General features: G+C 34.7%; 1 protein-coding gene across 4 annotated transcripts in view; it reads left to right on the top strand.

Moving 5' to 3' along the window:
* Window positions 1–26,336, top strand: part of LOC128671464 (pseudouridylate synthase RPUSD2-like) — a 336,427-nt gene that overhangs the window by 77,176 nt on the left and 232,915 nt on the right. Inside the window, exon 1 of one of the 4 annotated variants that reach the window (XM_053747982.1) lies at window positions 19,913–19,953. The exons of the other annotated variants lie outside the window; for them this stretch is intronic. The gene's annotated coding sequence lies outside the window, so the exon portion shown is untranslated. Of the gene's footprint in view, window positions 1–19,912; window positions 19,954–26,336 lie in introns of those variants that run through there. 4 annotated transcript variants of the gene reach the window in all.

The raw sequence follows: 26,336 nt of genomic DNA, 5'->3' as shown, positions 1-26,336 counted from the left end.
TCTCTTTGTTCTGCTGTCAATTAGGTATTTGCCTTAATAAATATACAACGTATTATAGTTAGACGTGTAGTAGCACGAATTTAAATCAGTGAATCCAACTTGCACTTGTTTGGTTGTTGTAGTAAACTACGGAACCCTACATTGTGCGTTGCCCGACACGCACTTGGCCTAACCGACTAAATTATTAAAAGATATTATTATTACAAAATATATTTGAAAGAACTATAACTACACATAAAAAATTGTAACGAATGACTTCAAAATCGAAGACATTTGAAGGAAAAATATTTTCTCCTGAACCGCAAATTTTATCAAAAAGATATATTTTATCAGTTAACCATATTTTTTTAGTTAACCTTATTTGCATATAGTATTTGGATGCCGTCGACGTCTCGGGGAAGCGTCGACCGCTCCACGCGACGACGACGGCAGACTGCCGTATTAATGCATCTCCCGTCAGCAGATAGCAGAAACTACGGCTCCCGCCCACCGCCCCGCTCCCCGCTCCGTCTAGTACGCTCACACTCGCAATTTAGTATACGCATGCCACGATTCGAACTTATTTGTATGATGTGAAAGTTTATTTTTGAAGCGTAGATAGCGTCCTGTCTGGAACGGTGATTATTTATATTAATTACTAGATGATGTGTGCAGCTTTGCCCGCGGTAGCCTATGTTTGACCATAGCCGTGACAGCGTGACAGGACAGATAGAAATACAGACTTTCGAATTTACAACATACTAGCGACCCGCTCCGGCTTCGTACGGGTGCGATATTATCCATGTCATATACATATAAACCTTCCTCAAGAATCACTAAATTTATTTATTAATAAAAATATATTAACCTTCGTCAAAATACGTAGCGTTGTTTTAAAGATCTAAGCATAAATTGGGACAGATAGCGGGAAGCGACTTTGTTTTATACTATGCAGTGATGATTGTAAAGTAATGAAGTACGAATCATTATTTTTTGTCTTTGACTTTGTTACCTGGCATCCCAGATGAGCTACAAATGCGACAAGGAAGCGCGACGGGACGATATGACAATATCAAGCGTGTGCATTACATGTGACTTGTATTATGCTTGCACAGCGTTGCATTGAAACATATGTATATTGTAGACACGGCGCAGCTAGATCGTTGGTTTATATTTAACTTATCTCAAATCCTTGTATTAAAATTCTTCTGTAGTTATGTTATGTAACAAAAAAACACAGCCAAAACTACTGCTGTCAATTTGAGATCAAGCATTTTGCTTGAACATGCGTAGCTCTCCATTTATTTCGACGAGATTATAATTTTTTTTAATACTTTTTTCCTTACATTTATGTTATTATATTAATATTATATATATACCTTTTCATCGTCACTGCTAACATCACTATTTTGTATATCAGTCTTTTGTTTTTTCACTCCGCCGCTACTTTGAATATTTGGGTTTTGCTTCTGTACTCTTTTAGTTGGCAACACCACTGTTTGATCTTCCGATCCTGAACTATTTTTCTCTGAAAGTTTGAATATAGTGGTTATACATAACCTCGAAATAACACCAAAATATTTGTCGTTATCAAGTTATGTACAACTATAATATATGTTGTGGTACCTTCTGAAGAAGAAGATTTTCGCTTTCTTCCCCCTCTGTTCTTTATATTACGCTTTTTAAACGTAGTAGGAATCGCAACTTCTTCGTCTGACATTATTTTGATGACTGAAGCTTATAAATAACAGTATGACTACTTAAAATGTAATACTTATATATACTAATTATTATTTTAATTATTTTTAAACGCAAACTTAAATTATCAAGGAAATTCTTCAGAAAACAATAAACATAAAGTGTATATATATATATATATATATATATATATAACTTAATTTATTTCTAAGTATCAAAAATACGTGCTTTTATTTTTTTATTTAGCTCATTACGAAATCCTGAAAACTACCGAGTCAAGTAAAAATGAAATTTGGCTAGACGGTAAATTGTAACCAGAAAACGTTCTCTAAGAAAGTAAAATCCATTCCTAAGGGGGGAAATTGAATTGGGATTGCAAGTTGCAAGTTTGTATAGAACTTCTTTTGGGTGGACTTTTATAAGAAACTACATTATTTTTAAAGAGAGTCACATGAAATGCTTAAAGGTACGTGGTTGTGGTTAATACAAACTTTGCCGAAAAACGTCAAGTAAAATAGGACGGTACAAATTGCGAGAATGGGACACGTAGAGAAAACATGAAACAACACAGGAAACGCGACCGTTACATTTAGTGGAAAATGGGACGATAGTGAGACACGTAGCAGGACATATTGCGAGAAATAGGACAGGACAAATTATGGAAAACGGGACGGGACATATTGCGGGAAACGTGACGAGACACTTAGCGGAAAACGTAGCGGGAAATCTTGCAGAATAGCCGGTAAAAAAACACTATTTTTTTATTTCCAAAACCCAAAGAAATTGGCGCGGGCAAAAGCATAGCTTTTAATATAAAGTCTATTTGGATGCCGTCGACGTCTCGGAGATGCATCGGTCGCTCTCGGCGAGACGTCGACGGCAGACTGCCGTAAATGCATCCGGCGCTCCCTCGTTTGCCGGAGACTACCCCTCCCGCCCGCCGCGTCCCTCCCCGCTCTGTCTGGCATGATGAGGCTTCATGCCGGCTTTACACTATCGACGAACTGTTGTGCCTATTGTGCACACCTTTGTACCTTTACAGTTTATCAGTTTTAACCCTTATCATTATATATTATAAAAAAGTCTGTATGAACGCGATACACTAAAAAACTGACAGATTTTTGTACGGTTTTCACCACTGATGTGGAAACAAAAAAGGAAACGGACCCTGGACTCCGACGCTCAACAGCTGAGGGTGAAATTGGGAAAACGCTCAGATGAGATATAAACTACATTGCTGGTTTTTGCTTGCGGTAAAACCAATACAATTTAAGTTCATTCGGTTCGGCATCTGTCTGAGATCGCCGATTGTGTATAGCCAGCATCACGTTGCTATAGAAACGCGTGTATTTTTTCAAATCAATAGTAAGATTTACTAATGTCATAAACAAAAATTTTCATAGAGCTTGTATGACAGTCATCTTCTGAGACATCTCAATATTGTAGGTACTCAAAAAGCGTTTATAACATACTCAAATCGGCGCAATAAAAATGTTAATCACGTAATTATGTAATTAAACAGATGAATTAATGTAAATTTTAAGTATCGTATTTGATTATATAAATACCTTAATGCACCTATTTTTTTGTTATCCATAGACAATTGAAAATAATGTAGGCAAAGCCGCGAGAAAAAGCTTGTGTATATGAGATTGACTATCAGACTTTTTGATCAAATCATACTTTCGAGATAAAAAGTACTCTATATCTACTGTTTCAGCTACCTTAATACCAAATATCATTAAAATTGGCCCAGCCGTTTGAGCGTGAAGGAATAACAAATATACTTACAAATTTTCGTTTTTATGATATTTATAGGAAATGGAATTAACAAAGTACATTTATCCATTTTGTTGTAATTTTGTTAATTGTAGTCTTTGGAGAAAAGTCTGCGGTGAATTTCGTTGCGTCATTTCTTCTTTGACGACCTCGATAGCGCAGTGGTAAAGTGCTTGCCACTGAACCGAGAGGTCCCCGGTCGGGTCATGATGGAAAATGATCTTTTACTGATTGGCCCGGGTCTTGGATGTTTATATATATATATATGTATTTGTTATAGAATATAGTATCGTTGTGTTAGTATCCCATAACACAAGTCTCGAACTTACTTGGGGCTAGCTCAATCTGTGTGATTCGTTCTAATATATTTATTTATTTATTCTTCACCTGCGCTTTGTATGTTGAGAGTAGACTAGTTTAAAATTCGTCTAATATTACACAAACATTTTTTACGTCTAATATGACGGCAATAAGTTATGTATATCATCCATAGTTGAATAAAGGATTTGAGTGGAAAAAAAGTTAGTTTAATGTTATATTTATATAGATAAATCTTTATTTGTAGCTACAACACAGAAATACAAATTGAAGATAAAACCAGAGAATATATATAAAGATTCTATAATGGTACAGTTTTCCCTATAGGCCCTACGAACGCAATCCTGAAAAGGTAAAAGTGTTAATTTCCTGAAACTCCAATTATCCAGGGCAATAGTTGGAAAAGAAAAAACTCACAAGGGACGGAGACAATTCGCAAAACTTGCGAACTACCGCCGGTTAGGAGATAGAATGTGCAAAATTAAATTTTCCAGAAAATTCCTTGTGAAATGTCGATTTCATTTCTATATGACACCGCTACGTGGCTTCGTTTCAGATGAAAATATATATTCATTTGAGTCGTATTTAATCTGCATAATGAGTCGATGGTTGAAAGGAATTAATTTATTACGACCTATTCAATAATGAAAGTATTTCAAAAGTACTTCAAAATTTTAATGAAAGTATTTCAAAATAAATTTTTATGATAAATTAGAAATAAGTAGAAATTAAGCAAAATTGCAAACTATAAGTGCTAGTAAACTAGTTTATTTGGATAATGTTGTCGTAGACCGTAGCGTATATCTCGTAGACCTTATCTCGTAGCAGCGTCGTAGACAGTCTACGGATTAAAGCTTGCTACATGAGTTGTGTTTAATTTTATCAAATCCATTAGATTTCAATTAGGAATTATATTTATACTAATAATTTGTGACTGTATTTTTTAATGTGAAATGAAAATTTTTAGATAAAATGGCGTACTTTACATGCACCCTATGAGTTCAAAAGCCCATACAATTTTCTACGCCAGCCGTTAACCTTAATGCCGGCTCCACATTGTCGTCAAACACTTTGCCAAACTTTGGCGGATTCGGTATACATTGCTGGTTTTTCATTGCGGTAAATAAAAGCACTCATAATAACTACGCAATGCTAACTCATTCGCGGCGACGACAGTGTAGAGCTACATGAGAGGAACATATTGCGTGATGTACCGGGTTTCATGCAAGATCACGTTCATTATTAATGACGCGGTCTTTTAGACCCCATCGCTTGTCGCTGGTTAAGCGATCGTTTACCCGTATGATCAATGGGGTTTCAAATATATGATTCTTTAAATATATTTTTTTTGTTTTAGTAGATTTACACAACATACACAAGGTTAATTAAGCACAATTACTACTTATTTCAAATGAAAATGATTTCAAAATTTCAAGAAATAATATTTTATAGAAATTAAATATAATCATAATCTGTGGTGATAACTTGACCTGAGGTGGACCGTATGCCTGTTTGATTAATTGGTAATATAAAAAAAGATAGTAATTCCAATGTTCTTGTATTTTATTATTATCTTTATATACTCTTAGTTGTTTTTTTTTATTTCCAAGAACATTTAGTGTTATATCCGATCATTTGCGATATTTCTTAGAAACTGCTTGTATTACGATGAAAATATGCTTCGACCTATTTCATTACAAGCCTTAGTTCCTTTGACTCGATAATGGCTTAATTAGGATCATTGATGTTGTGTAGTGCAGATGGGTTAACGTCTTTAGTAACCCTACCAGGTTATTCAGATGTGAATTACATTTAAGAGCATTGGTGGTAAAATAATTGTATTTCATTGTTTCGCGCCATGAACGGAAAGGACGATTCGAATGACGTGTTTTAGGAGCTAATAATTTCGAATGTCCTAAAATCAAATTAAATTAAATCAAATAAAACAAACTGACAAAACCCTAAAACTGAGCCGTGGTGTAAACAGTCCATGGTAGCATAAAATAACTGTTAGAAGGCCACAGATAAGGAAGGATGATATGGTAAGACAAAGGACATTAACTGCATAAAACAGGGCAAATACTGAAGACGGCTTTTACCAAACTGGACGTAGATGGCATAGGATCCTGAATTGCTTAGTCAACTCAAGACAAGCTTATTCGTTAGACAAATATAAAAACGCCCGACTTTCAATATTCATTTCGCTACAACTTTTGAACGACTGAACCAAACATGTCTAAGAACCACCGCATAAAAATTAACTAGCAAATAAATAAAAAACGCATCCCGGTTTACCCGTTGTGGAACCGTGCCACGTACAAAGACAAACAGACACAGTTAACAGTCAAACTTATAACACATCCTTTTTTGCGTCGGGGGTAAAAAATAAATCTTCGTGTGCTCTCGATAAGGCAGTCGGGGCATGTTGGAGACACGTAGCACTGTAACCCTCCATTTGTCTTGTACAGGTTCTTGGCAGGCGTTTTCATTCAAAGATGTCCAGCGCAAAGAGCACTTCTCTACCTGACTCCATCCACTATACCCTACCCTGCAAGAAAACAAAAATATCTAATAATTATTAATACTCATACTTAGCACAAAACAATTAACTAAGACGTTGTGTTAGATAGCTTTAAAGCCCTATTGAGATGGCCATTTTCGAAGATACTAGTTGGTTAACAGACCTTAATTTCCAGACATTCTATCAAAGTGCGAGTTTCAAGGAGTTATAGCATAATATCGTAGGAAATTTCGTCTTAGAACGCAGTAAATTTAGTTTATTGTTACTTTATACTGTTACGTTAAGATGGAAAGTGCGTTTTAACAACTTGGTTATAATACTAGTCTCAGGCTGGAATTTATTAAAATTGGTATTTGTTAGTAAAAAAAAATGTAATGCGTATACTTTAAATTGAGTGAATTTTAAGAAAATTTTCTGTAGAAAGGAATTTACTAACAAAAAATACACCCGAAATATACTCGAATATTACTGAAAATAACTGACTGAACCATATTCAGAAGTTTCTTTTAATTATCTTATTGATCTCTAAAGACAATCGAACACTGAACAAACTTCATTTAACGTCTTATTGTGCGAACTCATTTAATTTAAACTTAACAATGTTTGGCGAACAGATAATGAAAAAAAGTTAGTGAACGAAGTCTTGCCACAAACTCATTTATCTGGCTACAATAGTGCTCAATCCAATTTCTATTGGAGGTCGAAATGCACCCATTTTCAAGCGCACCTGTGCAGCGAATAGAACACAACTATTGCTCGAATTTTACAGCTGAAAAAACGCCAAAAATTACAGATCGTCGTTAGAATATTTCTACATTTTAATTGGATTAATACAACAAAATTCATATTTAATTGACTTTTAATTGATGTTCTTAGCTCATCTCAAAAGTGTGCTTCTAGTATACTGATAAATGAGTTTCTTTCGGCATATCTTCTCAGCAGTTGTCTTCTGATATGCTAGCGGTTATCTAGTTATAGCTTTTAGAATTATTAATTCATACCAATATATGTAATATTATAGTTCCGCATGTAGTTAAAGAACCCCGTTCAAATATAGGCTACTTTTTTTAAAATATAATCAACCCCCAAAAACTATAATTGGGGGTGAAAGTTTAAATAAAAATCGTGTATGCCCACTTTCGCAGAGAATTCACGCGGGCGAAGCCGCGGGCAAAAAAGGTCTTAGATACTTTAAACTTGACGTAAAAAGTGTCCTTGACATTTTCATATCAAAATTTTATTTTCGCTTCAGGTGCGATTCGATAAGTGCACTTGAAAATGTGTACGTTTATTTGAGTGGGATATCTATTCTCTTGAAGTGCTGAATGGTAATTGATTAGAGTATAAACTTGTTCATTGCCAGTAATTAAGTTACCTATTACAAAATGTACAGACCACTACGTGAGGTACCCATCGTTTGTGCAGGCGATGAGGTGGTAATAGCGGCTATATTCGCAATAATTTTTTACATATTGATGTGTCATTGCCCGTACATATTATTTTAATGATGATTACCTGATGCTCATAAATGTGAAACATGTAACATTGATTGCGAAGAGGAAGTCGATTTTTCATTGCCTCTAAGTGGTGGTACTCGTATGTGGAGTTAGTTATGTGGTACGTAAGGTTACTTTAGTTAACTACTTTTTGCTGCAGTTTTCATATGACTTACCCAAAATTTTACAGTGACTAATGTGACAATGAGCAAATGCTTACACTGTAATAGTTTCTTTCCTATAAAGCTAATTGCCAATATAGCAACACAGCCCCTGTGACCTCCTAAGCAACGTGACACACCATAATCTGTAACTTGCTTAAGCATCAATATTAATACTAAGAATGTGTTATGCACTTTGTACGTTGGCTTTAACCTGCGCGTCGTCGACGTTTAGACAAAATGGCGTAATTTACGTTTTTCGTGTTGCGTTAAAGTTAATATTAAAGTTTCCTGGTGCAACCCATTCGAAATAGATAGATAGGTCATTTGTTCCTTAGAATATGGTGATATTGCGATATTACAATAATAAGGTTCTACTTGTATGAAATTTAAATTAACCTTAAAGCATTCTCTGGAGACATACATTGACAACAAATTCGCGTACTGCTCGCTATCCGCTTCCGTTTTGTCAATGCAAAATGTGACTAACAGAGAACGCTTTAAAGCTTAATTTTCAATGAACGTCGTTTTGCCGGGTGGTAGCAGTGTGATAGAATATTTGTGCACAAAATACATAAGTTTAATTGTTATAACTGTTATAGTGCGTCCGCGCAAGTTATATAGAGCATAATTCCTAACCAATGGAATCAGCTATATTTTATGTCATTGTTATATGAACAAATAGGTATCATTATTTTTAGTTCTTGAAATATAGAAATAACGAAAGTCGCATTAAACATTATGTTAACGCGGAGCTTGTCAGATTTCAAAATTACATTGGAATCGATATCAAACGCCAATTTATTTAAACTTCGCGAACTGGTTGAGTTCGTGTCGTCAAAATTCACAGAGATATCATAAGTTGGACGTAACAAATTAAAACTGATTAAAGCCATATCACAGGAGTTTTGAGAATTTACAACTATCGTGGGATTGGAACATAAAACAACGAACGTATAGAAACGGCAGATTTAATTTAATTAACTTTTGTAACAAATATATGGAATGCGTACTTAATATGCAGTGTATGACAGTTGATAGTGCAAATTTTCTTATTTTCGAATAACGATAATAATTAAACATACAAATCTACTTAACAAGTATTATATCTCATTTTTATTATGTTATTTTTATTTACTTACACTAAAATTTTAAGTTTTCCTTCAAGAAGAAGAAGAATCAATTCGGATTGTGATTCTTATTCTCTCTTCATAGTCATTACGTGAAATGAAACACACAACGACTTTCGACGATGGAGTGGTTTGCTATTGCCTTCTCCATTTCACACACAGTGCACTTTTCCTCACGATGTTTTCCTTCACCAGAAGCAAGTGGTGGTAGATGAAAACACAATAATTAGATTGGTACATAAACTTTCGGTTCACAGGCGGGTCCTAACCATTACACCACCACCGCTTCTTATTAATTATGATTAAAACATTATAACATATACAAAAATACGTATATGCCGTTGTTGATTTTTGATTTGACACATACAAATTAGAAAGACGGATTAATTACAAGATTTACCTAGCTGTTTTTTCGTACTAATTGTATTTTGTCTCTTTGTTGTGGATTAGTCCCAGAATCCTGCTTAATTCGCACGGATGATTTCATTACTAGGGATTTTAATATGATTTACCAACCGTACCTCACTTTGATATCGTGATCATACACTCTTATACCTCCCTCTAAATCCCTAAGTAAATTTACTTTTCTAGGTTTAGGGATCTTAAACCAATTAACGCTAGCATATACTCGTATATTTGTTGAAATAATTCGCTTATATTCACGTTTAAAGCTAATAAAATCGCGTATAACATGAAATTTTACTAAAATGCTATTGAATCTTCTTACAAATTAATAATTATTATTCATAGCAGCGCATTAATATGTGTTGAATTAGCAATTTGCTTTGTTCAAGTTTAAATAACGTAGTGCGTTCAAATATTTCCTCAACAAAGAATCAATGATTTGATTTGGTTCGATAAATATACGCCTCTATACTAACAATACTGTGACGTCATATCGTCTAGTCGAACCCATGAATACATCCAAACCATCTCATTATCTTGATTATGTTGTTTCACCTTATTCCTATATACAAAATCTCAAAAAATATGAGAAATATCCCAATCGAAACTAGACTTTATCTCTTTGTGTTGAGGTATAAAATCGTTTGCGATCTTCCGGGTAGTGATTTCGCTCTCTCTGTCACTTCGGTTACGAGGAAAAATTGAAGAGGCGCTCTTCGAACGTGACATTTCGTGTTTGTTGGGCCCGTTGTACGATATTATTTTTTATGTTTTAAAAAGAAATATCCGTTCGGATACGCACTTCGATTTTATGTTAGGCCGCTTTATAGCTATTGATTTGAGATATGAAATGTGTTTCTCGATCAGATATGATGGGGCCCTTGGAGGCTGAAGCTGATGAGTTTATTTTTTCAACCTTTCCCTGAAAGCAGTCATGAGTATAACTTTTACGTATTAATTCACTGCTACCAGTCAAATTTTCTGTGAAATTTTAAGCGCGTGGTTATGGTAGATACAGAACAAACAAAACACAAACTGAACCGCATTTTAGAAAATATACGGGAAAAAATAGAGGAAGACCGAAGAAGATATGTAGCGTTCAGGTCCATAATGTCCGTTTCCCAAAGTGCGAAATTTTTTAAAAAAGTGAACGAGACTGGCATCCTGTACTGACTACAAATAAAATGGGACAAGAGTTTGTGGATGACGACGATATGAAGATGATAAAAAATATACCATAAATATAACGTTTATAATTACTTGTACTTCTCTTTTGTGCTGTAGATCCAAAATTACAATTTTGAAAGTGAAATAAATTTCCTCGGGCATGCAATAACGTACGTACCCAGATGTGCCACTTGGGTCGAAAACTGTTTCGCGCCTAAATAGTCCATATTTTGCGGTAATGTCCGGTCGGGAAAATAACCCATTGAGAATGGCCGCGGCAAATGGCGGGCGGGTTGACTGATTTGAGGTTATTTTAACTTGTCATCAGGCTGAGTATATAGTAATATCGCTGCGATTCGTTTTTTGGGAAAAAGCTTTAATAATCGTAGTTTTTCATCGTGGATATAGTTTGAATTACAATACTTGGATATTTATTTTTGTGTCATGCTTTCACGGCTAAACCGCACGGCCAATTTTAATGAAATTTGAAATAGATGTAGTTAATAGACCAAGGTCAAACACAAGCAACCGAGGGCGGAGTTCGAGCAGCAGCTAGTCTTTCATATAAAAGACCTTTCTTTTTTGTTGAACAATAACACATCAAGCTAACTTTATGACCGATTTAAAACGCCATTTCAAGTATAATCCGACTTATTTAAGATGGCGCCTCTAAATTTAGCTGCGAGCATTCAGAACGCCCACTCTAAAAGATTCAAATTATATTAGGTCCATACATAAGAAATTGGCGTTTTGTTGTACTGGCCACTTTAATCACAAATTTCTCCTCTTTGGTTAGGAATTCCAAATTCAAATTTATACAGCTATTTACACATGTAATTTGTATTCGTAATTGTAACTTGTTTTTTTTCTTTTGATTTTTGTATTTGCGTCATTCAGTTTACAAAATGGTAAACTTGAAATATCGCGTTATTTACGAGTACGAGTTCCACCGTGGCACCAGTGCTGCGGAAACGGCTCGAAGGGTTAATGATGTGTATGGCGGTCGTGTCGCAAAAGAAAACACAGTGCGTTTTTGGTTCCAACGTTTTCGTTCTGGAAACCAGCAGAACAAGCCCCGTGGACTTCCGGAGACCCTAGTTGATAATGAAGAATCGAAGGCTATTGTGGAAACGGATCAATCGCAAACCACGTCCGAGTTAGCTTCAGGCTTCGGTATTAGTGATAAAACTATTTTAATCCACTTGAAGCAAATTGGGAAGATTAAGAAACTTGAAAGGTGGGTACCTCACGAATCGAGTGAAGCAAACCGGCAAACGCGTGTCGACTGCTACGTTACCTTTCTTAACCGGCACAATAAAAATGAAATCATTACCGGTGATGAAAAGTGGATTCTCTACGATAATTGGAAACGCTCATCGCAATGGCTGGACCCTCGTCAGTCAGCCAAATACTGCCCCAAGCGAAAATTGACTCAAAAAAAGTTACTTGTAAGCGTTTGGTGGACTAGTGCCGGTGTCGTTCATTACAGTTTTCTCAAATCTGGCCTGACGATTACGGCAGACGTCTATTGTCAGCAATTGCAAACTATGATGGAAAAGCTAGCTGCTAAACAACCTAAACTGCTCAATCGCTCCATGCCATTGCTGCTTCACGACAACGCTAGACCACACACTGCACAACAGACGGCTACCAAACTAGAGGAGCTTCAATTGGAATGTCTAAGACATCCACCGTACTCCCCGGGCCTTTCTCCAACAGATTACCATTTTTTTCGAAATTTGGATAACTTCTTCCAAGGGAAAAAATTCAACTCCGATATGGGAGTCCAAACCGCCTTCAAAGATTTTATTGATTCCCGTCCGAATGGTTTTTTTAGTAAAGGGATCAATGAACTACCTTTTAGATGACAAAAGTGCATAGAAAATAATTGGTTCTTACTTTGATTAAATAAATATATTATATTAAAAAATATTCGACTTTTTGTTCCTCCTATACCAAACGCCAATTTCATATGTAAGGATTTAGCTTTATAGCAATGTTTTTTAATAAATTGGTTCAAAAAAAAACAAATGATTCAAATATATACACAATATATTTGAATCACGACTCGATTATCCAACTTTGTTTAAATAAGTAACACAGCATCTCAGTGGCAATAGTTTATTGAATAAATTATTGATTTGTTGAAAACCACCTAAAATTGTATTCCTATTTCAAAGTTATTCGAAGGTGAATTGAAAATTCTCGGTGAAAATTCATTCTTCATATCTTCATCATAAAAGCGATGTAATATTTCATACAGCTTACAATAAAACTATTTCTATTTCAGTCACGGTTCATTCTGATCTACAGTCGTCACCTAGCTACGAATACAAGGGCGTACAGTCAACTGTCCAACGATCTACACATATTGCAAATTCGCCGCTATTACCTTCACATAGAGGTCAATGCATGGTAACTTTTTATGTCGACTGTACTTTTTGTTATTATCACTAGAGTACGTCGCTGAGTCTAGTCTCGGCCAAAGGAAATTGAGGCTTCGGAAAAATTGTCTGCTCTTAGACTATAAGCCTTTGTTATTTGAACTGACTGCGCCAATACAAAAGAAAGCTATGGTACGCTGCAGGAACCAGTAATTTTCTCATTGTAATATAAAATATGTGATTGTCTTTTACGTTTATTTTCGCAACAATATTCTTTGTTTGTTTGTAAACTCTTTATTGCACAACGAAAACACACGCAAATAATAAACAGTAACAGATGAGATTACAAAGTCGGACTTATCTCTGAAAACAATACATTTACTTATTTTTCGTTAGATTTTAACGACACATTCTCTCTCTCATTTTGTGTGTCTCATTTCACGCATTCTATTTTGCGTACGCGCCGTGAAACTCGGACAGACAAATTAAAATTTTGAAGATACGGCTGGGCTGAAGTCAATCCTCTTTAGGAATGCTATTGCTGCCAAGGCTATGGTACATAGTCGCCTCGTATGACATCCACGGGAGGATATCGAGTGGTCCTATTCTAGGGCGGGACCACACGCAACAGTTCTTTGGACTTTGTTACAATATTAATAAAACAGCTTAGGTAACTTTATAGAATTGATTTCCCAATTAGTCTGATAATTTCAATATGAATATTGTCTGTCAAAAAGACGAAATGGTTCATTAAAAACATTGGCTTACTTTATCATAGATCTAAAATGCTTTTAATCTAAATCAGTGTCCTTATACATTCTTAATTAACTACTAGAACGTTCCTGAGAGGGACGAGTCCCGTTTTCGAAAAGGCCGGTTCTGAGAATACACTCAGTCTCTAAAACTTTAAATACATTGAAACTGAAAGGACGAAAGGACAAAGTGCTATCTGGATATTTAAGTTAGAGTAAATCTCAAAATGTCACAGACGCAAAATGCTAAGTATCCTGTTATTGTGTCTCTATTGCCCCTTGAATGAAGAGCATAGCGGGGCCAACGTGGCCAAATACTGGTTAAAACAGTAGTTTTACTAGACAATAAAATCTAAGTATCGCATTGAATTGTTTTGCAATATCCCCTTTTGATAGAGGTCATTTATCAATCAATCAACATTTTTTTGACTGAATGTCCCTTTGCAAAATTATTATTGTAACTAGCGATGCGTCCCTGCTTCGCTCGGGTAAAACCGTAATAAATTATATACCTAAACTTTCCTCAGGAATGACAATATCTATTTTAAAAAACCCGCATCAAAATCCGTTGCGTAGTTAATATCTAAGCATACATAGGGACAGACAGAGAGGTTTTACGGAGAGTTTTATACTACTATAGCAGTAGTGATGTGAGGTATTATTTATAATGCTTATGAGGAATAAATTGTTTCATCCATAGCCGGTGAAGATTTTTCTTTATGATCTCACATTTGTAAATTCTTCTAAATTTATCCATAAATAAGCAAGCCGGGACAATTTAAATAAAATGCTGCCCGTCCAAAATTTCTTTACAAACGAAATTAAAAAAAAAAAAAACAAAAAATCTAGCATATTTATTTATCGTTTACATTCCCTTTAAATGAAGTGGCTGCATAAAAACAATTTTATATTCATCTCATTCCTCCATCTCCGTGACGACTGGCATTCAACAATCTTTTTTGCCATTTTACGACGCATCAACAGCCTTCATTCTGCTTGAGATTTATGAGCTACGTGTGCGAATTCCCGACGAAGTACTGAGGTCAGATTTGCCCTCGGATAACAGAATTATTAAGATAATGTTCACTAGTGATGGGACGTTTAAGTGAATTTTAAATTCTAATTTGTTGCCTGTGATTAAAAATATATTATGCACTAAATTATTCTTTCTTTTTCATGAATAGTACCTTTTTGAGTTTTTTTTATTGTTAAAATATTAGTAGTAACTTAATGTGTTTTTGGCGTTTCCTTATAAAATACAATAAAATATATGTGGACTTACTCATTATCGTTTATATATTTTTAGTTTAATAATAATATGTCTATTTCATGTCACTTAAATAAAAGTTATACAATGATGATGATCTAAATTAAGATTTAAAATGAAAATAAACCAAAGAGTGCCTGAGCTAGTAAGAAAAATCACCCGTGTTACAGGCATTAAAAGGTAGTGATCAAAATAATTATAAACAATTAACAAAATTAAACTTACTTGTACAAAACTAATCATATATATATATATATATATATATATATATATATATATATATATATATATATATATATATAAATCATTTATAGGTAACAATAAGTTATATTACAAAAGAAACAAGTAAAATTATTTTAAAAGTAATTCTTCTGTTTCTTCATAGGTCATATTTAGGAGGGTTTCAAGGAGGATTTTTTTTTGTATAAGTGAGAGGATAAAAAATAGACTTTACCTCGTGTAAGACACGCCGACATTGTTTAAATCGATTAAAAAACAAGAGGAAAACCTTGTTGATTTTTGTATTGTCACGCTTTTGGTTTTCTATATTAATAAATAGACATTTTCAATTACCATGTTGTCTTTCATGGACCTTATTCAGAATGTCGTGTTATTTATTATTAGGTACTCGCAATTAAGTCTTTCTGTAGAAGCTGAGAAAATAATTTATTTTGAAAACAAGCTCCTGCTATGATTGATCTCCAGACAGAGTTTATGCCTCAAGTTACTTCAATGAAAATATAGAATTTAAGTACGTACTTTTCATTTTATATTTAACCAAGTCAACCTTTCCTTACATATTATAAAACAAAATCCTCTGCCGCGTCTGTCTATCTAACTCAAAAACTACACGGATTTTCATGAGGTTTTCAGCAATAGATTGTGTGATTCCTGAGGGAGGCTTAGATGTATAATTTATTATGTTTTTACCAGTTGTATTCAAAACACCTATTAAAAACAAAGAGGTCAGCAAATTTGTAATAAAAGTATTGTGATGGCAAAACTGGCCGAATGCAAGCATGTAAACGATTTATAGCGTCTATGTTCACAAGTACACGCAGTGTCATCGATCAAAGAGGACCATAAATCAGAGGAAACGGGGAACTCCCGGCCGGCGCGACGCGAAGATAGACGGGTGTCACAACGGGCTATAATTTTTTAACGCCAATTTTATTGTTTTGAGCGTATACATTCTGTTTAGTGTTTGGGAGAATCGAGGAAAAATTAATAGTGATTTAGTTAGTCAATGGTTTGACTAACTAAATCAATTTTGCTAAATTAAAACGCATTTTTTTAAAACTTATGCAGCTAAATTCCGATGGAATATTCACCGAAATTATGCATATTTGGATTACGCATTTATTGCGTTTCAATGTGGGCTACAAATGCCATGCAGTAGTGTACTTCTTTATTTTTATTACTGATATTATATTTGTTTTAGGATGTTAAGTAATATCACACTAAACATCCTAACCAACTTATGCGCTTATAATATTAGAAAATCCATAATTGATTTTAAATTATATCAACGTAAATTCGGTTCACACAGATCACAAAGGACCAGTTCAGTGGTTAACTCCAAAATGTATATAAAGTCGCCAATTTATCGGATCGTGTTCATCTGGTTTAGATAAAGGAACCGCAACAGGTGAGCTGGCTCGCGGCCAGCGCATCGGGGCGAGACATGTATGTCAGTGTTATGAATCCGGTATTTGTGGTGTGTGGTCTCGCCGTAGAATAGGACCACTCTATATCCTCCCGTGGATGTCGTACAAGGTAATTAAGAGACTCTTAGCCTTAACAGCTGATATTTAACGATAGCATTCCCAAGGTGGCAATGTATTATTATGATAAACATGACTTGTTTGTTGAAGGGCACACCTCAACAGTTTACTGTTTTCGAGGCTCACTTGTTTTGAGCGCACCCGTCGAAGCGCACCAAAATTATTCTTCGAACCGCACCAAGAAAGTGCGCTTCGAGGAATACCAAAAATGTTTAAATTTCATTCTTCGAAACGCACCCACGTTTAAGAATAAAATATGGAAGAACCATAAAGTAATACATTGTATCGATATTTTTTCCACCCTAGTGAGGGAATGGTTCTATTGCAATAGTGTGGTGTATTAGAAAGCTATTCAGGTCAAACATAGCATACTTTCCGAGTATGACAAATGAATAATGTTATGTATTTTTTATAAAGTATATATATATAAACTAGATTTTGCTCGCGGCTTCGCACGCGTGAATTTCAGTTCTTAAAAGGATTCAAATTAAAATTTCAGTTATTCTTTTATCGAGTATTCTAAGACTGGTATTATCTGGACATTTTTTTGGTGCGGTTCGAAGAACAATTTTGGTGCGCTTCAACGGTTTTTGTCCCGCATTGAATGCAATAAATTGTCTCTGACAACAATAAAAGTATGAAAATGTGAAAATTGTGTCAAATATGTTAATAAAAAATATTTTTGTAAATAAAACTTATTACATCACATTAGCCGCCTATCCTGGCTTCGCTCATATTATACATAACACCTTCCTTAGGAATCACTTTATCTATTGGTGAACACCGCATGAAAATCCGTGCAGTAGTTTTTCAGTGTATCGCGAACAGACAGAAAGACGCGGTAAAGGACTTTGTTTTATAATAAGTATAAGTATTATTATTTTGGAGCTAACCCTCTATTTCATATAGAGCTATTAAATTTTTTGTAAACTTTATGACTTTCAATATCTAAGTGCTAAAAAATAGCAGAGTATATTCAGAATGCTCATCTACAGTTTAATATCTAATTTGTTTGAAATGATTTATTAATTACACCATATATCACAAACGTGTCATAACTCAACGAATTTTTTTTTCTTTAAAATTAAAATCTATTTAGCTAGACTTGGCGCTTTGCCAGGGCCGAACCTAGGACGGTTCCTAATGGGCGTGTCAATTTGGGCCTACTGAGTCCGGCCCATTGTTCTCCTGGCCAATAGAATGCTAACTGTTTTTGGGCCAGGTATGCGGCGTGGGTGGTACACGTGGCGATTAAAATGTCAGTGACATTTTACGTCTGTTATGTGAGGTCGATGATAGGTGACGTTTCTTTAGACGTTGGATTGTAGTACTTCATGGCACAAGATGATTTGTTAGCGATAGACAGCTCTTATCCCACCAATGTTATAAAGGGCAATAGTTTGTATGTTTGTTACTTCTTCACTCTACAACAGCTGAGCCAATATTTATGAAATTTTGTTTTGAAGTACCTGTGATGTCTTGTCGATTTCGTTGTGCGAGTGTGTTGTCTGGTGTTTCCTATACGGAAACACCAGACAAAGAAGACAAGGAAGCGAAGTAACGAAGCGTTACACAATTGTGTTGACAACATACCGCCTTATTAATAAAATAAATAATAAATAAATAAATATATTAGGACAAATCACACCGATTGAGCTAGCCCCAAAGTAAGTTCGAGACTTGTGTTACGGGATACTAACTCAACGATACTATATTTTATAACAAATACATATATAGATAAACATCCAAGACCCGGGCCAATCAGAAAAAGATCATTTTCCATCATGACCCGACCGGGGATCGAACCCGGGACCTCTCGGTTCAGAGGCAAGCACTTTACCACTTCGCCACCGAGGTCGTCAATAATTAATAAACATTTAATTCTCTGATTAGGCTTGGAGTAGTATATCTTTGTTTTGTCCCTCTCTCTCTTTTCAGCATTTGACATTGAAAGAACGAGAGAATACAAAAAATAATTATTCCGAGGCTAATCAGAGAATAACGCTTTTATTAATAAGGGGGTTTTGAACTAATTAGTTGAATACAAACCAAGAACGGATATTATATAAGTAGAAGCAGGTAGGTAACATTACATCAATAGTTTAATACATATAAACTATTTAATACATGTATACATAGAAGATAGTTTTTTTTAATCATTATTAATTTTATGAATCTGGTGACAGTGTTTTAAATAAGTTACTTTTTAAAGTCTGCAGCGATTATGAGAAAATGTAAATATCTGGAAAGACCTTATAGAAATAAGATACATCTGCATTTACCTTTTTTATTGTATTGTATTCCATTTATACTTAAGCTGTTCCGCCTACAACGTAGCGATTGTTTGCAAACAAAAATAAAAAGTTACTTTAACCGTGTACCTTTAAAACGGAATCAAAACGTCCGTCGTTACTCGCTCGCGTGTATTTGCGAGTTATTTGTTCAAACATAATAACATTTCCAGTAAACACAGAATCGAACTTTTGCGAAATGTTTTCTCAAAAAATTCTCGATTTCGCACAAATATTATGTTACGTCGAAAGGTGTAAGGACATATAACTCAGTAGATACCGCATTTTGTTTGTAATAAACAATAATGTTTTTCTTTATCTCCTTCTTGATGTTGAGCTTTATACAAGCTTCTTCTGTTCATTTGTGTGCAGCATTGTGAACTAATTTTTCGGGTGGAATCTTGCAACATGCTTACATCTCCATTTTGAGACACATACATCTTCATTCAATTGAGCGGGCGCATTGCTATCCACACTAAATGTTTATGTGAATTGCTACCACAATGTTACCATATGAGTATATACCAAACGAGTACACAAATATCTATACGAGTATACATATTTGTATACTCGTAGTTGTGGTATGGTAGCATTGTGGTAGCAATTCACATAAACAAATATACAAACTTATATTTAACTATATTTGTAACTATTTGTACAAGTTCATGAATGAATAAATTATTAGTATTATCTGACAGAATGAGGCGATCTAGCAAGACACATATCTTCTGTGGAAAACTGTGTTGGCGTAAGTAATAAATTGTACTTTTTCCTCCGCAGGTAAACGACAGTTTTTAGGTCGAGTGTCCTCGCGTGAATCGGTAAGTGTTCTTTGTTTAGATTGATGCGATGTCTACCGTATATTTTTTGTAACAATTTCTTTTTATTACACTACTAGATGTTGCCCGGGACCTCGCTCCCGTGGGAGTTTTGAGAAAAAATATAGCCTTTAACAATCTTGGATAATGTACCCTTCTAATGGTGAAAGAATTTTTGAAATCGGTTCGGTAGTTTCGGTGATTACTCGCCTCAAACATCCAAACTCACATACTTAAAATTCACAAACGCTTACCTCTTTATAATAATATTATAGACTAGCGTCGCAGGAGCGATGCCATGTTGTTTTGTCTTTCGTTATAAAATGTAGCCTTTGTTGAAATTCTTACCGCTAAATGTTGCTCTGTGCCTAATGTCGTCAGAATCGATAGTTTTTGAGTTTATTAAACAAACAAAAAATATATATTTATACAAATATTTCCTATAAGTATACCTCTAAGTATACCTATAAGTATACCTATAAGTATACCTCTAAGTATACCTATAAGTATACCTCTAAGTAAGTTTATTTCGACCCGGAGCTCTGCTTATAAGAATTTCGGAATATAAAGTGCCAAATGAAATGTTCTAGAATTATATTTAGTACATATAGCGGGGTGCATCTGTCATAATGCCTAATGCCAATGATAGCTTGAGACAATTAACTATTTCAACTTTTTCTTATTTGAATATTAAGATCGCCCTATCCTACAAATTGGACCAACAGCCGACTAACATATATTGCCTTAGAATTTAATTTATGAAAGCGTTTTATTGTAGTCCCCTTTTATCGATAGAAAAAAGCGGTAGCTATGGCGGGAAATGAAATAGATTAGCTTAATTAATTGCTTTCTGGACATTCACGCGTTCTTATATTGTGCGAATGATGTACGACGCTCAGCTGTTTTACTAGCATTGTGTTAAACTCCGGACTGACCGGGCGCATTCGGTATGCGAGCACGAAAAAATGTTCTTTATGTTTTCGATTTTTATTAATGTAATAATTGATGATTGAATTATCGACTTATATTTGTACGATTATTTTTAAATTTTTTACGCAACCATCTTACAGGAATTTACTTAGACAGGGTCACAAAACTTGCAGGTGTGAAATGTGTTTAGCTGAATAAACTCTGTCTACTCCGTAAATAATAATGACGTAGACACCGTGTTCGTGAGATGACGAACCTTCCAAACCGAACGGTCGCTAGTGAAAAATACAATCGCAAAAACAATTTTGTATTCTTTGGAAATAATCAAGATTGAATGTACTTAATTAGATTGCTTTTAATCTTATTATCAATCAGATGATATACGTATTCCATTACGCTTAACTCTGCGGGTTTTTATTGCACACTGTCAAAGTATATTATGGCCAATCGCGGCGCGCTTTCACGGTCACTGAAAGAGCCATGCCCCGTTTCTCTATCGTACTCCGTCGTTTTGACGTCCTTCAGATATCGTATGAAGTTTCGACGTTGTCAAAATCTATAGAAAACACAATGGATGGCACCGTTCTTTCTATAAGTAGGTTTTAAACGTACGTTTTCCCAGTGGCAATTTTGGCAAGGACTGTCGCATACTTGTACGCTAGAACTTTTTATTATACTGTGTCAGTGTGTAGTACCCATTTACGAATGCATAGAACTAATGCTCACCTTTAACTGCAATACCAAAAACTATAACAACGTTCATTGACTTGTAGATTTTTGTGTTTTATTTCACGACCAAAGAGTTGTTAAGTGGATTTTATTTTATCGTTTCTCATGAGTGGTCTTAATAAATCTGTTCAAACAGTTATTGGATGCTTCTGCCAACTTTTTTAAATTTTAAAATCTAATCGATATATTTAATGTCTCTTATTACGTCAGTTGTAATGTTGTTGTTTCAATTGAACAGTTCTCGTTTCAACGTTATCGTGGAGTGTATTGAAAACATTTCTATACGGCACATGGGAAGAAACAATATTTATTTGTCTATTATTTGTTACATTGATTTTATCACAATAATGAAACTCGTCAATTCAACATAAACTCAAGCTGTTCATAACTTTGTCCGGAGTTTTTCGTTATAAAAGACATTTGGTTTTCAGCCGGTTTCTAGCACTGGTAAAAAGCTGATCAAACTATACTTTTACATGAATGTTGCCAAATCACTTCCTAGTAATATTATAAATGTGAAAGTTTATGAGGATGTGTATCCATATGTATGTTTGTTTCTCTCTCACGCAAAATCTACTGGATTGATTGTTATAAAATTTGGTATACTGGTAGAATATAACCTTGAATAACACATACTTATTACATTACAAAACAGGTACTTATTTATTACACAACGGGTACTTTTTATCCCAAAATTCCCGCGGGAGCCAAACCCGGGGGCACAGCTAGTATTTTAAATGTGAAAATTTGTGACGATGTATGTTTCTCTCGCACGCATAATCTACTGGACGGATTGTTATAAAATTTGGTATACTGGTAGGATATAGCCCGGAATAATACTAGGGTACTTTTTATACAGAAATTCCCACGGGAGCGAAACCCCGAGGCGCCGATAGTTATATATAAATTAACAATCAATCACAATACACAGTTTACAGCATCCATCAGTTGCGTACCATCAAATTTGAATTGCACGTAAACACAAAGCGGCCGGAGACCAAAAAAACAAAGAAGTCACAGATAATTAAACTCAAAAGATTATCACCTAATAGCTAAGTCTCGGTGAGAATTATCGCCGTCAGCTGCGGTCGACCCACTTACACGCGGACAATAAAACGACTGTTATTAGTATTCTATTCGAAATGATCGGGCGCAGTCTGGGTTTTGTGCCAAATGTTGGTGTATTGGAGTTAAGGAAACAGGTGCCTTTCAAATAATCAATTAATTTGTTGTACTTACTGTTGTTTAATAGTGTCACTGTCCAGGAAGTACAAAAATCGGATTGTTAATTTTGAGTTGTTTAACGTGAAACATTTAGCACACAGCCTTGGCAGCTGATAGGCGATAACGGCATTCTCATGTAGGGATGACGTCATGCATGCGGCCGGTCGTAAAATCACAGGCGAATCGTCAACTTTGGTTTTTTGGGTCTTCACAGGCCTATGGTTCCTGCTCAAGAATAGAATCAATATATGCGTGCGGTTAAGAGATTAAAACCTTGATAGCTGATGGGAAATATAAGGATATTTCCCATCAGCTATCAAGGTTTTATACACAACAAAATATACAAGGGTATATTTTGTTGTGTACTGTTATTTTTAACCCCCCGACGTAAAAAAGTGGTGTTATAAGTTTAATGTTTCTGTCTGTGTATCTGTGTATATGTGTATTTCTGTATTTGTGTATATGTGTATATGTGTATATGTGTATATGTGTATATGTGTATATGTGTATATGTGTATATGTGTATATGTGTATATGTGTATATGTGTATATGTGTATATGTGTATATGTGTATATGTGTATATGTGTATATGTGTATATGTGTATATGTGTATATGTGTATATGTGTATATGTGTATATGTGTATATGTGTATATGTGTATATGTGTATATGTGTATATGTGTATATGTGTATATGTGTATATGTGTATATGTGTATATGTGTATATGTGTATATGTGTATATGTGTATCTGTATTTGTCTGTGACATCGTAGCTCCCAAACCGATGAACCGATGACGATTTTCGTTTAGTTTCTTGTATCATAGATAATTGTTATCCCGAGTGTTCTTGTTGTCATGTTTCATGAAAATCGCTTCAGCCGTTCAAGAGTTGTAGCTATTGTAAATATTGAAAGTCGGAGGTTTTTAATTTGTCTAACAAATAAACTTGTTTCTAATGGCTATTGAACTACGACTAAAACTTACCACACAACTTTTCAATTCGAATGTTAAATTTTCACAGCCGCCCGTAGCCGACCAACCAAATGGCGAGAGCTATCATATGACGTCAGAATACGATACTGTGATTGGTGCGAGACTGCGGAAAATAAACGCTATCGAGTTCGGGGTTAGAGAAACAAATATATTCTTGGAATGAGAAATCAGAGGAAACTTGGCATTGTAGAACATATAACGTCTTTCGATATACACTAAACTAAAATCTGTCAACCCAATCATAAAACGATAAATAAACAATATATACCAGACCGTACAATATTTAGAACCGCGCAACATAAATATTAAAACAATATATTGTTATGACGTCTAAAAACCTCGTTTCACAACGTCGAGCTTTATTCGTATACGAATACGGCGTATCGAAAACCATTGATGTTTGTACACGTGATATTTCAAACAGTGAAGATACGCAGACTTGGTTCAACGTTAATAAACTAATATTAATGTACAATTGAATAGTGTCTAGTGGCGATTATATTAGAGACATCTCGTGTTCTCATCACGGTTTTATCGAAGAAACTAACCACACAGGGATGTGACATTTAATATTCAGGGCATTTAGACATGTAACGTTTTTAGACCTAGACTATTTGTAGACTACTCCAATCCCACTGATATTATAAACGCGAAAGTTTGTGTGAAAACGACCAAGGCTGTAAGAAGTTCACTATAATATAGTACTCGCCGCCTGGCTAACGTGAATGATATTGTTTCATATCCCCTGCTAAATCTATGTGTCCCTTATTCGACTCATAGGAGAGTATATGTCTGTTCCTTTCCGAAGCAAATATCCTTATCTTATAAAACATAGTCCACTACCGCATCTGTCTGCTCGCGATAAACGCAAACACTACGGCACAGATTTTCATGCCGTTTTCACTAATAGATAGTATGATTCCCGAGGAAGGTATAGGTGTACCATTTATTATGTTTTTATGTACGGAACGGGGTATAAATTATAAGTTGATAATTTTTTTAAATTAATGGCAAGTACGAATTTTTTAATTAATTGACGAAGACATTAAAGTATAATAAACACTTTACTATTAGATAAAAGTTGAGGACCGTAATAAATTTCACCGCCGCAGTAAAAGTTGTAAATCTATAATCTGTTAATAGTGAAGATTAACATACATGGACATTAAGTCAGATAACTACTATAAAACTGTCATAAAAACTCAATATATGTAGATATATTGAGTGTACCGCGACTATACTGAACCCTTAGTGATGCTGATCAATAGGCCACTATCGATTATAATAATGAAAATAATGGAAATATAGATTGGACTATCGATATTAAGAAAATTTGCAGTAGCGTCCTTAGTGGGTGTGTTGTGCTCGTTTCAATGTCTGTGTCCACTAGACCCATGATACCATTTCACAATACTTATACAAGCATTTGATTAAACCTTGTTACTGGAAGTATTGTGTTATCGGTGACTTTGTGTTGTCGATACTGTCTATCTGTGTCGGTTTTATTTATACTATCGCAACTAGTTGTTTCTCTCATCTGAACATTTTTTCGGTTTCTTCCTCAGCCGTTAGTCATCTGAGTGCAGTCCGCTTTCCGATTCTGATATTAATATTTTACACTATCAATATCCTAACTGTTTTTTAACTACACTATCTATAAGTGGAACTATCGATATTTGGCCATCACTGGATGCTATAACGCGATCCATTCTTCATGTCCTACAGGAAGATAAGGCGCGTATTTATCAAATGCATTCGCTTTCGTAGTGAGCAGTATGAATAATAGCACAACCAGGTGTTCTGCTCTTTGTCTGCCAGTATAATACGTAGGACTTTTTAAATGTAGTTTGAAAAATATGGCTTTACGAGCCGCGCCTCGGGGATTCGCTCCCGTGTGAATTTCAAGGGATAAAAAGTACCCTATGTGTTATTCCGGGTAATATTCTTCCTGTGTACCAAATTTCATAACAATCGGTCAATTTTATACATACACACATCTTTACAAACTTTCGCATTTATAATTATTACTTGGATAGGATTGAATAAATATTTCAATGTTTTGAACCATACATTTTAATATCACTCTATTGACTTGATTAGCTTGTTTTCCTTTTCTATATGTGCATGAGTTACAATCATAAATATTGACATCTTTTGATTAATTTTAATTCCGTTTGGGTTGAAATTAAGTCATAATTTGGTCAGTATATGGTGTGAATAAGTTTATTTAAAAAATAACTCATGGATTCTCATTTTAGATGGTTTTATTTCACTTAACATTCCCTTCCTAATCATATTTTCTTTCACTTAGAATCTCTATAATTACATGTCAATCATCAATTTTATAATGATCTTGTGAATGTGTTCGGTCTTTACTTCCCTTAATAAGCAACAGTTTGAAGCAGTAGTTTACGAGTGTGGTTAATAGTTTATATTTTTACGTTCAATATAAAATGGTCTCGGTGGTTTATCGATAGTTTTATCACTACAATATCGATTTAAGGCTTTG

This window comes from Plodia interpunctella, chromosome 1 (assembly GCF_027563975.2).
Source record: "Plodia interpunctella isolate USDA-ARS_2022_Savannah chromosome 1, ilPloInte3.2, whole genome shotgun sequence".
In the NCBI taxonomy this organism is placed as follows: Eukaryota; Metazoa; Arthropoda; class Insecta; order Lepidoptera; family Pyralidae; genus Plodia; species Plodia interpunctella.
The sequence above is the reverse complement of the archived record's forward strand: the minus strand, read 5'-3'. Positions and strand labels throughout refer to the sequence as shown.